The sequence below is a fragment of the Anopheles moucheti genome, chromosome 2 (assembly GCF_943734755.1).
Source record: "Anopheles moucheti chromosome 2, idAnoMoucSN_F20_07, whole genome shotgun sequence".
NCBI classification, from domain to species: Eukaryota; Metazoa; Arthropoda; class Insecta; order Diptera; family Culicidae; genus Anopheles; species Anopheles moucheti.
The window spans coordinates 85,208,844-85,223,802 of record NC_069140.1 but is presented as its reverse complement, the minus strand read 5'-3'; the positions used below and the strand labels follow the sequence as shown (position 1 = coordinate 85,223,802).

General features: G+C 41.5%; 1 long non-coding RNA gene across 2 annotated transcripts in view; it reads left to right on the top strand.

Annotated features, from left to right (window-relative positions):
• LOC128309852 (uncharacterized) overlaps window positions 1-14,959 on the top strand; it is an 84,796-nt gene that overhangs the window by 9,264 nt on the left and 60,573 nt on the right. Inside the window, exon 1 of one of the 2 annotated variants that reach the window (XR_008288865.1) lies at window positions 9,472-9,583. The exons of the other annotated variant lie outside the window; for it this stretch is intronic. This is a non-coding gene — a long non-coding RNA (uncharacterized LOC128309852). Of the gene's footprint in view, window positions 1-9,471; window positions 9,584-14,959 lie in introns of those variants that run through there. 2 annotated transcript variants of the gene reach the window in all.

Here is a 14,959-nt window from a genome sequence, read left to right as displayed (position 1 = left end):
GTTTTTGTTCTCAATTTTTGGAACAATATTTGACGACTTTTCGATTTCAACCATCTGCTACCAGAGCAAACGGAACTAGCTCCTTCTAATGGAGGAGAGTGAGCTTTTCTGTGTGTGTGTGTTTTTGTTTTTTTTGTATCATCCGGAGCTTTCCACGTTAAATGCTTCCTTTCGGTTTCTAACACCGCGCAAAACGGGGGGAGGTGCTTGCCTTGGGTGGTTTTTGGAAACAAGGAAGGAAATACGGCGCTGTTGTTATTATTATTATTATCGTAAGGATGGCTTTGTCTGGCCCAAGACGTCCTTGACTAGAGGTCGCAGGTTCATTGGACCAATTCGGGCCAGACGCTGATATTTTCTGCCCAATCGCTCGCTCGCTCGCTCTCACTCGCATATCCGGCCTCTCGCGGTTTGTCACTTGGAATTTTCCGCACCTTGGACTCGATTTTCGTCCGCACACGGACGAGTGTGGATTTCCGCAAAATCTTCTTCCTGATTCGTCTGGCACACGGTCGTACTGTTCGTCGCAGCATTTCCGTTCGATTTCGGTTTGGTTGGATATTTTTATTATTGTACGCTACCGAATGGAAATACCATTATCCTGGCTGATATTTATATGCGTTACTTAATGTAATTGGTATTTTTTTAGTAGAGCAAAAGTAGATGTGATGTACTACTTGAGTAGATGAGCGTTGTTTTTATTTTAATTGAAGCAAAGTCAAATGAGCTAGAGCTTTTTTTTTGGAAATTAATTAAAACAATTGGTAAACTGAAAATAAAAGAAAAACCATACCTTTTTGAATTTACCCTCCGGCAGATAATTTATGCAGAAATTTTAGACACCTGTCGTACAGCCTCGCATCGGTAGAAAAAAACCCCACATCGGAGAACTTTATTCTTCCCACAATTTTCGATGCTTCTGGCATTCTACGGCCCCCGCCCTGTTCTCAGCCTCCGCCCTCGGTGCTCCAATCTTCCGATAATCATCCTTGTGTAAGAATTTTGTTTCTTTTTACAACATCGAAGGGCAACGGCCTGTCTGCCGAGAGTTGTCGTCATTCGGAGTTTAAAAGGATAACCACGATTGAGACGCACGAGACATCGGATGGTGGCGGGTGCGTGTGATTGCGACCCCCGGCAAGGAGAAGACCATAAGCTTGTCTGGAATTTGATTGGGCTTTCGTGCACGGAAGGCTACGGGAAGGCGAAGGCGCTCGCAAAGAAAAGGCGCACGGATGTGGTTGAACGTTCTGTCTTTGCCTTCTCGGTTGTTTGAAGTGTGGACGGAATTTGTTGTTCGGATCGAATTACTTGACTGGTTGCACGCTCACCATTCAATTGGAGGAACCGTATAACATGCTTGCGCCTTTATTACTTGATTATCGGTTTGATGGTTACAGTTAATCATGACGGTTCATGTTTTTACTTTGAAATCTTAATTTTGGTAGCAATTGTATTGTAGTATTGCTTTTGGGTTTAATGTTATTGTCGAGAATATTTAAAAACAAAATTAATAACTACTTACTTGGGTTGAAAAATGCTGAAAGTAAACGAATAAAATATATTCGAATAAATATTAAAATATTATTACTAGCGAATAATATAGTATTCACAAAGTCCACTTTATACATGCTTGACGAAGATATACGGCCTGGCCGTTCTTCCGATAAATAAATAAAAAACATTCTTGACTAATAATTCAGGTTTTTTTAAATTAAAGCAACAATAGAAAAATGTAGCACTTGATAGTACAATTGTAGCACATGATAGTACGAAATTGTAAAAAAGAAAAAAACTTGCCTTAATTCAGTAGTTAATGGGAAATCACGAGTGTCGGAAATCGAGGGAAGACTAGCCATTTACATAAATAAAAAAAGAGATCCCATCGAACTGTCAAAATGCTGTCATTGTTCGTGTTAGGCTTTTTGTTATCATGTGCCACAGTTGTCATATCATATGCTGTGATGTTATGATGCCTAGTACTATGCTATTGCAAATGGAGACTGTTGCGTTGTCATCTGTTGCGTTTGTTTTTGGTGACAGTTTTATTATTTTAGTATCAAAAAACCGTTGAAAAACACATATTATGTTGATTAATTATTACCTTAAATAAAATGTAATCTTTATATAATACATTGTGATACGCACAGTACCAAACATCCATAACTCTCCGATACGAAACACAAATTAGTCCTTCAAAGCCCGAACAGCAATGTCACAAAGCATGAAGGACATTGCGTTGTGAGTGCTGCTGACAAAGATCCCGTCGACGGATCAACCGTACACCCCCATTATCACTTTGTGCAGCTACTTAGCGAATACCGTCGTCGTGCTACATTTCCCATTTCCGCCCGATTCCATTTCGGCTGTGTGCCAGATTTGCCGCGTGGAAACTTCACTCTCGCATCCTGATGGTAATCAGTGCACAAATAAATGGAACACCCGCAAACCACCCGGCACAAAGGAGTGTGGTGGCGTTCTTGAGCGGCAAGTGCAACCAGTCGTGGAAAATGGAACCGACTGTGACCAGCAGCCAGAGAAGGTGCGGGATGGGATGACTTAAACTTTGATGATATTTTATGGACAGCGCGATGTTCGGGAATCGTTCGGGGTGGCGTTTCTTGGCGCGCAAGGAGTGAGTAACAGTAACATGGTACGAAATGTTAACGACTAGTTAGCTAACAGGAACAAGGCTAATGGGTTTTGGTTTGGTGCTAGAATGGGGAAAGTTTTGTGTCAAAGTGTAGTGTATTAGCAGCTGTAGCTTTTTGTTGCTTCCTCCAAGTGCGTTCGGTTTGTCGTGCGCACTGGCGTGCGTTCCAGGGACATCGATAGCGATAGCGTCAAGGACGCATTCGACAGCGTGTTGCATTTTCCTTTATTGAGCAGAGCGGGCCGGAAAATCGGGGGTGGCTAGCGGATGCTTTGAATGCATATCGATGTAACTTGTTAATTTGATCGCGAGATCGAGATTGAGAAAGTTTAGTTTGATATGCGGAGCGGATTACAATGCTGCCGGAAATGGGTGTTTAGTTACGTGCCTGAGCATCCCTTTAACTGTCATTGCAAATTAGTGTAGGAAAGATATTAAATTAGTTAAAGTGCATTTATTTACTGCCTTATATTGGCTAAAATTTTAAACATTACAGGGTTTTGGAAATGAGATGGTAAAGTTTAAAATTTGCTTGATTGTATTCAAATTGTAATGCAAAATTTGTAAATGAATTAAAATTAAATTAATTTAAATACACAAAATGAGAAAAATTAAAAGTAATGTGATTAATTTAAACAAATAGAATGTTCTATTCCAGAACTGCGATGTAAATAATTTATCATCATAAATGCATTGACATATTCGTGTTGATTACTTAGCTATAAACTCCAGTAGTAAGTACGGCCAGCGGTTTCACTGAAGCACGTACGAAAAGTTTACGCTAAAGTGGTTGTAAAAAATAAGTGTATGTAAACAAAGGCAGCCGGCAGCGTGGATGATGGACAAGGTTCCCGTCCTTGTGCAGACGCTAGCCGCATAACTGGTCGATGCATTTTCGTGTTCGTGATAGCAGCGTCCACAGTGTTGTTTTGTGTTTTTAGAGCTATCCCTGCCCGCGTTTAACAATCTTTTGCTCTTCATGGTGGTTGCTGGTTGCTGCTATTTAAAAGACAGAAGCAAAAAAAAAAAGCTGAACACAGGATTCACCCTGGTGGTTGTAACAAACCGAACCACTACGGCAGAAGGTGGGAGTTTTGAGGATGGGTTAGTAGAATGTCCTAACCTTGGTCAGGACGTGGTGTTCGTACACCAATCTAGGGCAAGTCCAGCCCCTTCCCCCACATACATGGGGTGCGCCAATGTGACCTATTTGTCATGCGGTTAGTCCGGGGGGTGGTTGAAAAAGGGGTGGTGGTTGAAAATGCACATCCTGCTGTGGGCTACTGAGTGGCACAAAGTGTGTGCATCGTAGTAACGTCACCGGAGAAAGCATTAGAGGACGTTTTTTTGTTAGGAATATTTTAGTAAGTCATGCAGAAGTATGAAATTGAAAAAGAAATTTCTTCTTTAAAGCTTGACGGTGTTTTTTTCAGTTTCGAAAATGTTGAACTATTTGCCGTGACTTTTCTTTCCATGATAGCGTTATCATTAATAATGATTTTGTTTGCCAAATTTACACTCTTGTGAGAAATGTTTTGGAGATGACCACAAAATTTATGCGAATATGGCTATTGTCGGTTTAATCAATTATCCTGGTCACGGCACCATAAATTTGTGCCATTTTTCACCTCACACTCCATTCTTTTTTGTCCTTGTCCATACTTGACCATAATTATGCAATGGTTTTTTTTTACAAACAATAAGTTAGCCAATGTTATAAATTTCTATCTTTGAAGTATATTTCTAAGAAGCATAATTTATGTTTATAAAAGTTAAAACATTTTTGCATAGTTCCAATGTCAATTAATCCTAATATGCAAAATTTATAATGCAAAAGTTTAGTATGGTAATTTCTATGTAACATAAAACTTCTAGTGAAGTGTATAAACCTAACAACGAAAGTTTCCATTTCATGCAACCGCCCACCGCACCATGCCAACTGGTGGCCACAGCAACTAACTCTCATCATTCCCTGTTGCATTTCGAATAATGTGCAATCAAATCGTTAACTGCTGTGGGAGAAATAAAGCTTGTACCATAACCCAACTAATGAACCGACACCGACCCGATGACCACCCATCGGGTGGGAGCTAAAAACCCTGAAGTGTTAAATCTCATCCTTGAACGCTGCAGCTCCGTATCGGAACACACGGCAGGAGGGCAACTGAAGGGACTCGACCCGAATGTTTAGTACTGTGAATGCACAAACAAGTGCAGCAGTGATCATTTCACATCTTGTTTCTTTCCCCACTTATTTGGCCAACATCCCCTCGTTTGGAAGGTGGCAGGCAAAAAAACAAGCAGGACAAACGGAAGCGAAAGCTTCCACTCCACCCGAACCTGCGAATCTGCAATCTGGTTGGAGTGTGCGCTTGCAAGATGCACATAAAGCTTCTAATTTATTGCACTTCTTAGCCGGGGGGAACCCTTTTTTGCGTTTTACCAAATCCGGTTCGGAATGTGTCCGTGCATATGAGTCAACGGTGGACGGGAGATGTGAAAAAAGCTTCTGTTTTAAGGGAACATCGTACGGTTCGTGTTCGGTGCCATCCCGTTGGGACCTGTAACAGCACCACCGAGTGGTGAAGGTTTGTGTTTCTAGTCATTGTTGCGTGTTTTTGTTGTGCTCAGCCTTGGAGAGTTCAAGCCATTTTAACGTTTGATTTTGTGGTGTTTTGTCTATGGACCTGTTGGTGTATTCACTTGTGAGGAAGAAATGTTGCATTTGTATGATGAGGTAAGAAGAGTTTTTCAGCGATTTTCTTGAGAACTTCTTCGGATGCAATGAAAGCAATTATTTTGGTGGTCGAAATCGTTTAAAGGTCTTCAGCTTAAAGCATTCCAACAGCATAATTCTCTATTAAAAAAAATGTACTGTATTCTCTTCAATTTTCTCATAATGTTGTTGAAGCAGAAGGAGTCAGCAGAGGAGTCAAGAGATAAAAAAAAAATGCTTGTCAAGTTTTTAATGTTTCGTTCCTTTACATTCCACAATATTATTACCGAGAACGGTTCCTGAAAGTGCGCTTCATTAGGCGCGAGGTGAAACCCTCAGGCAATCGTCTCACAGAACCTGGGCTCAAGGTTCAGCTATGAAGTTTTACGACTTAATCATAAAATTCAAAATCGAATTCCCAAGCCACACCGCTGTACTGCGCGCAGGTTCCTCCAGCCCAGGGAGCACGATTGAGACGATCGATCAATGCTTGAAACCGTGGCGAGTGTTGAATAGGAGAAAAAAAAACACACACAAGTTTAAGAATTTATGTTTACAACTGCGCCTTGCGGTGTGCTGTTGTGGCCAGTTGTGAGCTATCGGAACGAATGCACAGAGTTCTCAAGGTATTGTAGCTCAAGCTTGATAAAGCAAAGAGTGCATCCCGATGTGCATGTGAATCTGATTCGAAATGGCCTTCGTTTGGGGCGTAGGAGATGTCTAACATAAATAAATTAGGGCTGATCGAAAAATTTTAAGAAAAAACTGTAGAAAACGGATATGATAAATGATAATGATAAAATGTAATAAGCCTTAATGTATTTTATTTCAAAGTATTCTTGAGTACCTGTCAATGTGCTGCTTTCAATTCAATTTGAGAGATCATTTGACTAATTTTTATATACATAAATTTGTAACAGATTAGTTAAGTACCAGTCCTAGATCGCAAGGATTGGATGCTTACCTTGTCCTGTGAAAACTCCAGTTCAAAGCTATTACCACTTCAAAGCCCAATTTAGTAGTGTTTGATCCTTATCAGATTCTACGTATGCCTCAATTTCGAATGTAAAATTAGCTTAATTTTTCACAGTCATAATCACATTGCATAAAAGGAAACTCATTTACCCGAATTTACAGAATTTCCCAGTATGAAATCTAAACGTTACAATTTAAACTTTTTCGAAAACATTCTGCAAAATCAGCTTAAGTATGATACTGAGAATTTTAAGTTCTTCAAATATCAAATTACGTTGATTCATTCATCTTAAAACCCCCACAGATGCTGACACGATGTACGAGAAGAACTTTTAGTGAGTTATTATTTCTGTCCTCTGGTTGAATGAGTATAAGCGAATTCTCTGCTCATCTCACCCGTCCGTTTCCAACCACCGCTCTAAAACTTAATCATAAACTCAGCTTTCAAATCACCTTTTATTGACAGCAGCTCAGCGCTGTACGCTCGGAGTAAACGCTTTACAAGGCCCTCGATTATTCCGAGGACAACGATCGCAACGACTAGAGCTTAGGTCACCCGCAGTGTTCACGCCATGTAGCGTGAATGTTCATAAAATAAATCTTATCCCAGTTTGTCGTTTTTTTCGTGTCATTTGACCGCTACGTAAGCGGAACTAAGAAACGGCTCTCGCTCTGACTGTCTCGGTACACGGTTGCCTACCCCAGCCTGGATCACACGCGCCCCAGACCCTCTTTTTGCCTGGTGGGCAAAGATGTATGGTGTAATAAATTCGCTTCCCGTGCGCGAAGATGCATTTGGAGGCATTCGTTCCCACTCGAAGCGACACGATGTTGCATGCTGCTTGCCTTTTTTTTCTCTTCTTCAGTTTCGTAAATATCGAACAGTTTGCATTTTAGAGGTGTTACCTTAGAAGAAGGGGTTTGCGAGCAGAAGACGGAACACTATCGGCTGGTTGGTTGGCTGGTGCGGGACAACAATAGGCTTGGTGCCAATGAATCATACCGTCCGCGAGAAAAAGGTCGAAGATCGTACGGAATTGCGCTAGAAACCAGTTAGAGGTAGCCCGAAAGGGTGTGGAAAAGGGAGATGTGTCGCGATCGTATATCGAAACACACGGTTTCGTCCATCCACCCAACAACCATCCTGCTTAACGGGAGATATTGAACCACCTTTGACTCACGATCACATGTGGAATGGAAGAGGTGTGGTGGTTTTGCCCTTTCTGGTCAAGGATTCACCTCGAAGATGCTTTATGGTGCCGTAATCTGCGACTCTGGCCTGATGCTAGTGCTTCTGTGGTCGCTGCAGATAGTAATCGGTACACCATGGAATGAGAGAATCGGAAAATGTTGGAAAAATGTTTCGAACTCATGCGGCCGATATTATGAGACAGATCTTGCTATATTGGCAGGCTGTTGATAATAATTAAATTTATCTAAACGATAATCAAATGATCGAATGAATGAATGATATACATGATCTACGGATTGTACCAATAACGATCGCATTCTGGAGATTCTTTGATTTTCACTTCTTTTAATTTATGACTTATTCAAAAATCATATCATGCTCTTTGCTTATCATAAATTTTATGCGGAACGTAGTTTTATGTTATCATCGAACAGCGTCCGAGATCGTCCGAGAACCTGATAGCAAGAATGCATTAGATAAATATTGTGCGGGTGGTTTTTTATTTCGCAAATTTCGATGCCTCCCGAATGCCCGACAGTGGTATCAGCATTCATAAGCGTTTACCGTTTCACACGCTCATAGTTACCGTGTGCACACCATGCCCAGCACATTGAAGATGCTATTCGACGATGTCCGCCGTAAATGGTTCACAGTGGAGAGAAACGGGAGAATAACAAAAAAATCGCAACCTCATCAAACCAAAGGGATCGCGATTTGAACCGGTTCTGGGGGCATTTTCTTTCGCCCCTCGCCGGGCACCAGATCGTGTTTGCGTTTTCCGTAAATCTGGTCTTTTTCCACAGCTACTATTTGGTTGATGTACACTGTTTCCGATCTAAAACGTAATTAGATTTGTTTCGTTAGTAAAATATTGTAAAAAATGATGCAAGACAACATATTAAATAAAACATTAAGTAAAACATATTAAATAAAAAAAAACAATAAAACATATTAAAAAGAAATATAATTCGAAACAACCAACAGCTAAAGAAGTAAAACAACTAATATAAATATCATAATCAAGAAAGTATATAGAAAGAGGTAAAGTAAAAAAAAATAACTATAAAAGTTAACATACAAAAAAGATAGCAAAATAACGAAAGAAATGGAAAAAAACTTCAACACTTAATGATACAAAAATGATAAACAAAGAAATGAAACAACCAAGTAGACTTGGTAAATAAAAAAAACAAAGACACAAGATAATTTAATTAATAACTTGAACAATGAAATAACCAATAACAAAATAATATGAATTAAATAATCGAATTTCTCCAATCTGCAATATTGTCCGTTTTTTTTAATTTAATCAGCAAAGTGTGTACCGCATCCCCAGAACAAATTTTGATGCATTGAACAACATTAAATTAACAGCTGACTTTGTTAAGCGCTTGTAAATACTCTCATCTCATCTGGCAAGATCTCTCGCCCCGCGAGTGAGAGCGTAAATTTTCCCTACGAGAAAATCGATCGCTCTCTCGTCGGCACTCGCGGGGGTGAGAATCGAATGCGTCTGCATCCAGCGCGGTGCGAAGGGTCGGACAAACGCGAACCATGCAGGGGTGGCAAAGATCATCGAATTGTGTTCGGTATGCCGATCACGATGGCCGCCCGCCACCTACCATGCGCTGCGGAGCGAGTGGTAGCGCTCAGCAAATGCTCTCGCAAACCACCCCAACGTCGGCTGCGTCGCATGTGAGTGCTCTCACTCTCTCACCGTGTCTTGCCCGTCCCCGAGGTAGTAAACTTCGAGAATCGAGCTCCGGGGGTTTGGATGGAGCTGTCTTCTTGAGCTAAACCAAGCAACGAACCCCCATAACTCGCGCTGCCTCGCTTGTGCGTTGTCACAGGGTGGCGGGCAGGTGGACACGCGGGTTCCACTCACACACTCAGCCGAGCTCTTTCGCCCAGCGCGAGTGACGTTTATGCGCTTGGGGCGGCCGTGGTCGCATCGCGAGCGGTTAGTTTCTCACCATTCACGGATGCGTTCGGTTTTCTGCCACGGAAAGCCACGGAATACGGTTTTGCCGCCTAAGTAGACGTGTGTGTAAGTAGGCTGTGTTGTGCTGTTGGGATTGTTCTTCTACTTCGCGTTGTGGTCGTTGTGCGAGGGTGCAGCATTTGAGGGGTTGAAATTACGATTTATCGCCGAAATTGGGTGTTTTTTGTGTTGCATCTTCATGCAAGTGATGGAAAATGTTGTTACCATTTCTTAAGCGAGTGTGTTAGGATTCATCGCCCCTTCTATCGTCTGTTGTGCCAATGAATTGTTTTGGTAAAGTGTTTGACATGTTCCCTCGATCGTACCATTCGTGCGCCAGGGCGAGGGTTTTTGATAAGGGCCGCGTACCAGCAGTCGAGTGCACCTTACCCAGATGCACCTTCCCTTTGCATCGTTTGACGGTCGTGCGGATGCAGTCCGCGATGTGCACAAGTGTAGGTAAATCTCGACGATGCCGCGCGTGTAAACTTACCCGCACTTGCTTGCGGGTCAATCAGTGTCTGCGTCTGTGTTTGTTAGTGTGTGTGTGTGTGTGTGGGGTTCGTTTCGATGGTATGAGTGGGATGGTGGGAAAAACCACGCGATTTCCCCGTCACCACCACCCCATACGGCAGTGGACGGTTTTTGGTTTGTTTGTGTTTTCACGTCGTCGCGTATGTCTTCATCTTCCCCCCTCAATGATTCCTTGTTTTTTTTTTGTGGGGGAGCGTGCTGCTGCTGCTGCTACTACAACCCGATCAAAATGCCCCGAAAATCAACGTCCGGAATTCCGTGTTCTTCTGCTGCGGGTCTCGTGCGCGTTTGTGAGTGTGGCTCTGCGCGATCTGCCGTGTGTATGTGGTTTGGTTTGGATTCGAAACCGGTGGTGTTTTGTTGGATAAAATTAAAGGCTTTTTTGGGGGCCGTTTGGGGAAAGAAAAGATAGCCCTTGCGTTTTAGCTGCGACGTCTATTATAGACCAGTGTTTTGCTAGAAATGATTTTTTTTCTTTGGTGACAAAATTTTTAAATGCAATAAATTACAACTGTTGTGGCAAAATGCACAATGTCCGTTAAAGTTACATTATAGTGTTCGAAAAATTCTACCATCCAACGCAACATTAGCATGTTCGCTTCGCATTAACATTAACGCCAACGAAGAACGGATGCGGAAAATGTCATCCGCTGGTGCGCGAGTGTTTGTGTGTCCACTTGTACGTGCGTACGGAGAAGGTTGGCTTCCGGTTTTCTGGGTTGATTTCCAACGAAAGCCGCCAGCCGCCCCGGCGGAAAGCCTCCTCAGTTTTAGGTCACTATTACTACAAATCTGCTGACATGCTTCCAAGGTAGGTGTTGTGTTGCTGCAGGGCTATTGGGGGGGATGTGGGTGGCTTTGGAAATACAAAAAAAAAAGTAAACGATAAACAGACAGTGAACAGTGAAAGAAGGTGCAAGCAAGGGAGATAAATAAATGATTGGTTTGTTTCTGGGGTGTTTTTTGTTTTTTACTTCGTGTATTCCTCTGCCCGCTGCTTTTTTTTTTCGTAAACGTAAATATTACGCTAGAAAAATTCCTTCCAATCGGTCCCGCATTCCCGCAAGCCCACCGGGTCGTGGTAGGTGGAAAAGTGTGGGAAAAACGCATGATCGGTTAACGGTATTGTTTACGGGCTTCTCGATCCCACCCCCCGAGGGGGCTACCGTACGTTGCAGCAGATACATACAGATACATATATATACACATACATATATATAATGTTCAGTAGCTCGTGAAACACATCAGGCCAGCGGGCAGCATCAGGGCTGGAAATGTGTTAGAACTACTGGTGTGAAGCAAAATAGAAAGACAGATGAAAAACTCGCGCATTCGGCACGCAGCCCCATCGCCGCTGCCGGTGAATAAAAAGGGAAATAGGCTTCGGCGTACTGTTATTATATGGAGCAGCGGGAGCATTTCTAGCCCGTTTCTGTGTGGATATGTTTTTCCTCTAGCTGCTCTCCGCTATGTTGCTCTGTTTTGCCTTCCGCTTTGTGCGTAATTCATCCATTTCCTTTCGCCTAGGCATTGTAGGCGCCAAAAATAATGTTAACGCTTAGGTTTCGATTTTGTTTGCTGCTCTCGTGTTGAAATAGGTTTCCATTTCAAAGCAGCGTTTGAGCTATTTTTCTACGAGCATTTTTGTGGAAAATAGTGAAATGATGGCGGTGTTAAACTTTTTATCATTTTTATACTTATTTTAGACATTATTTTATTGGATCTTCAAACATTTTTCATATTTCTATTGCAAACCAAAATCTCCAATTATTTTAATGCACGAAAAAACATGAGAAAGGAACTTTTAAATCTAACAAAAAATAGTATAAATACTTACTAAATTAAAGTACATGTTAAAATGGCCAATAAATTACTCTCAACTGACAGGCTAATAAGCGAAACTTATTTAACTAATAAACCCATTAGGCGCATAAAAAAAAATATAAGCCAAAAGTTATGCTTTCATATGATCGTGCTCAGTACAACGACAAGAAGATACAAACAAACAAAAAATCCCCACCGAACCCTTAATGGAACTTTGTTTCAGTCGGTTGGGTGCATTCAAATGAGACACACCACCTTGGCCCTATTTTCCCGTTTTTCTACACCGACCAAACCGACACAAAAACAAAAAAAAACCTTTTTCATTTCTTCTAAACCGCTTCCTTCCGCACCGGAAACCCGTCTTCCGTCCCGTGTTGTCGTTTCGGTGCACGTATTAGTATTGTTTAGCTAGCGTTTTTCGCTCTCCACCCCGTCCCAGTGTCTAATGCACCACGTTCTAAGTCACTGGCTGGGAGCACTACGATACAAAACGCATACATACGCTTCCATGTTCACGCGATGGTGGGCCCGTTGCGCCCGACTGTGAATGTGTGAGTGTGTGTATCGAGTTAAAAGTTGTTCTATTTTTCCGTTTTGCTTTTTCGGTTCGGTCCGATGGGGTTTTCCCGTACAATGCGAGGGAAAATTATGTAGGTACACATTGTTTCCTTTCGGGGGGAAAGTGCTGTGCTACGGGAAATTGTACGTAGTTATAGGGAGTTTCTAGTTAAATAGATGAAATACAAGCTATTTCTCGATGTTAGCACGTTAGTTACTTATATCATTGTACTCAATTCTTCATTTTTTCAAGTTCAAGTAGAATCTGTAGAGATCAAAGTGGAATCTTTCCACCTTTTGCAATGTTTTTTGTAAGATAAAATTGATTTTCTGTCAACTTTTATCTGCTTGAAATGACACACACTTGAAACTGCACCCTTTGCAACATGCCAAAAGTGACAGTTCAGAAAGTTTTGTTTAGAATCAAATTAACTTTGATTTAGATCCAGTAAGTGTGGGAAAAGTTTCACATATTTTTTTAAACATGTTAACGTATAATAAGTTCAACTTAAAAATGTTCCAGTAAAGGTTGCAATTTTATCACTTCAACTTGAAACCCCTGTATAAGTTGTACCCCTGTATACCAATCCGATGAAAGAACTTTTTAGTGGAAAAATTATTGAAAAAATTAACATTTCGTGTAGTGGAAAGTGTGGAATAATTGTTTAGAATTTTTAATGTATTTTTCAACTACCAATCTTTTACAGAGTTTGAAAGGTGAAGTTGAGTAATGTTGAAACAATTTCGTAATGTCGCACTATTCATCTCTTGAGCTTTTTATGCATTATTTTCAAGTTGAAGTGAGATCAGTTGAGATAGATGTGAACCTTTTACAAGCTGATATCGATTCTTTCCAAAGCATTCTCAATTCATATTTCTTTTAAGTTTATAATGTATCAGAAGAGCCAGATTTCAGATATATTTAGACATTTCCTAGCTCAACTTGAACATATTCCTGAAATGACTTCATCTTTGTGATTTGTACTTTAAAGTTCGATCTTTTCTTGCTGTTTTAAAAATTGCACAAACACAGACAAAATTGCAATGCTAGATAACAGTTCTATTTCACTAGAATGGCTTCCTTTTGCTTCCTGTTGCATAGTCAACGCATTCGAAACTTCGAAACAGAGAAAAGCTGCATCATAGGAATTCTGTTCTTCGCTTGTTTGACACATTCTTCTAAGTTAATGTGCTAAGCGGTGGAATTATTTTTGAAAAATTGCTGTTAATTAAACGCACCCGTGACGATTTATAAGGTGATAAATTGTTTCACCGCTACGCCTTCGGCTCGTTAAGTTGCAGCCCCTCACCGTTTACAATTTATATTTGTCGTTGCCGTCGGTGCGGTAAGTGCAAGATAACGTATGCCCTTACATTTACCCTTCACCCGAACTCTGCTTGAAACCGCTCTTCAGGGGGCGGTGTACGGGCGGTACGGAAGGTTTTGCGAAGTATTTGCATAAAGTAAATTCCCGCACTGATGAAGATGTTTTATTAATGTGCCTCTCTGGTGTGGGTCACTCTCGCCTCGGGATGCGAGTGTTTGGCAAAGCCGGCAAAGGGAAGAAGGTTTTTTTCTGCTCTTTCTCTCTCTCTTTCTGTTTGTCTTCCTTCCTCATCAGCATTGCATTCGCCTGCTGCTGTGGTCAATAATTTTTCATTCATTACGAATGCAACTGACTGACGTTTGCGTTACCATGCGTTGCAGTCCCTGGACTATAGCAATGCGCGGTAAATCGATGGAACCGCCCGAAACGAAAACACGAAAACTGCAAAGAAAACCCTCCGTAGAAGGACCTTTTGGATGGTTGCAGAAGGATTGTGCACCGGTCCCGTGTGGTTGGCATTCCGGTACAGTGCCTGTTTGCTTGCCCGTCTGACAGTGAAGCCCACCAGTGGCCGCCGTTGCGCTGTGGCTTTTGGTGCGTTTTGGAGGTTGCAAGCGCAACGCAACGGGGACACAAACTCGCAAACGGCAAAGCCGTGTGTGAGGGCATTAGCCTAAGTATAAGTGGCTTTCCTATTCGTGCTGACGGGCAAAGTTAAGAAGCTTCCTGAAATGGGAAGGCTGTTGGCTATTTTTCATTTTATAATGCAATGGATGCTCTCGGACGCTACGCAAACGCAAAGTACGCTGCGGAATGACGTACCGTCGCGGTACTGTTGGTCGCGAACTGGCGGATCTAGGCGGGTCATGTTTTGTATGGAGATTTGGTTTTATACATATTTATAGGTTTATACAACCATCGATATGTTTTCGATTGGAATTAAGCTATATGAGTGATTGTTTCTCGTTAATACACGAAGCGTTTCAAATATTTGATTAAAAGTAACAAATTTTCGAAAATTAAATACAAAAAGCTAGTGCAGTAAGTCTTTCTTAGCAAACTTCACTGTGCTTTAACACGCAGAAATAAGAAGCCAAGCCTAAACCCTTAGCGAACCCTTCAGTAAAGGGCAAAAAATCAATGAATTTAAGTAGGAGGGATATTCATGAAATCGATGCAAAAAGGTAGTGTAACGAGT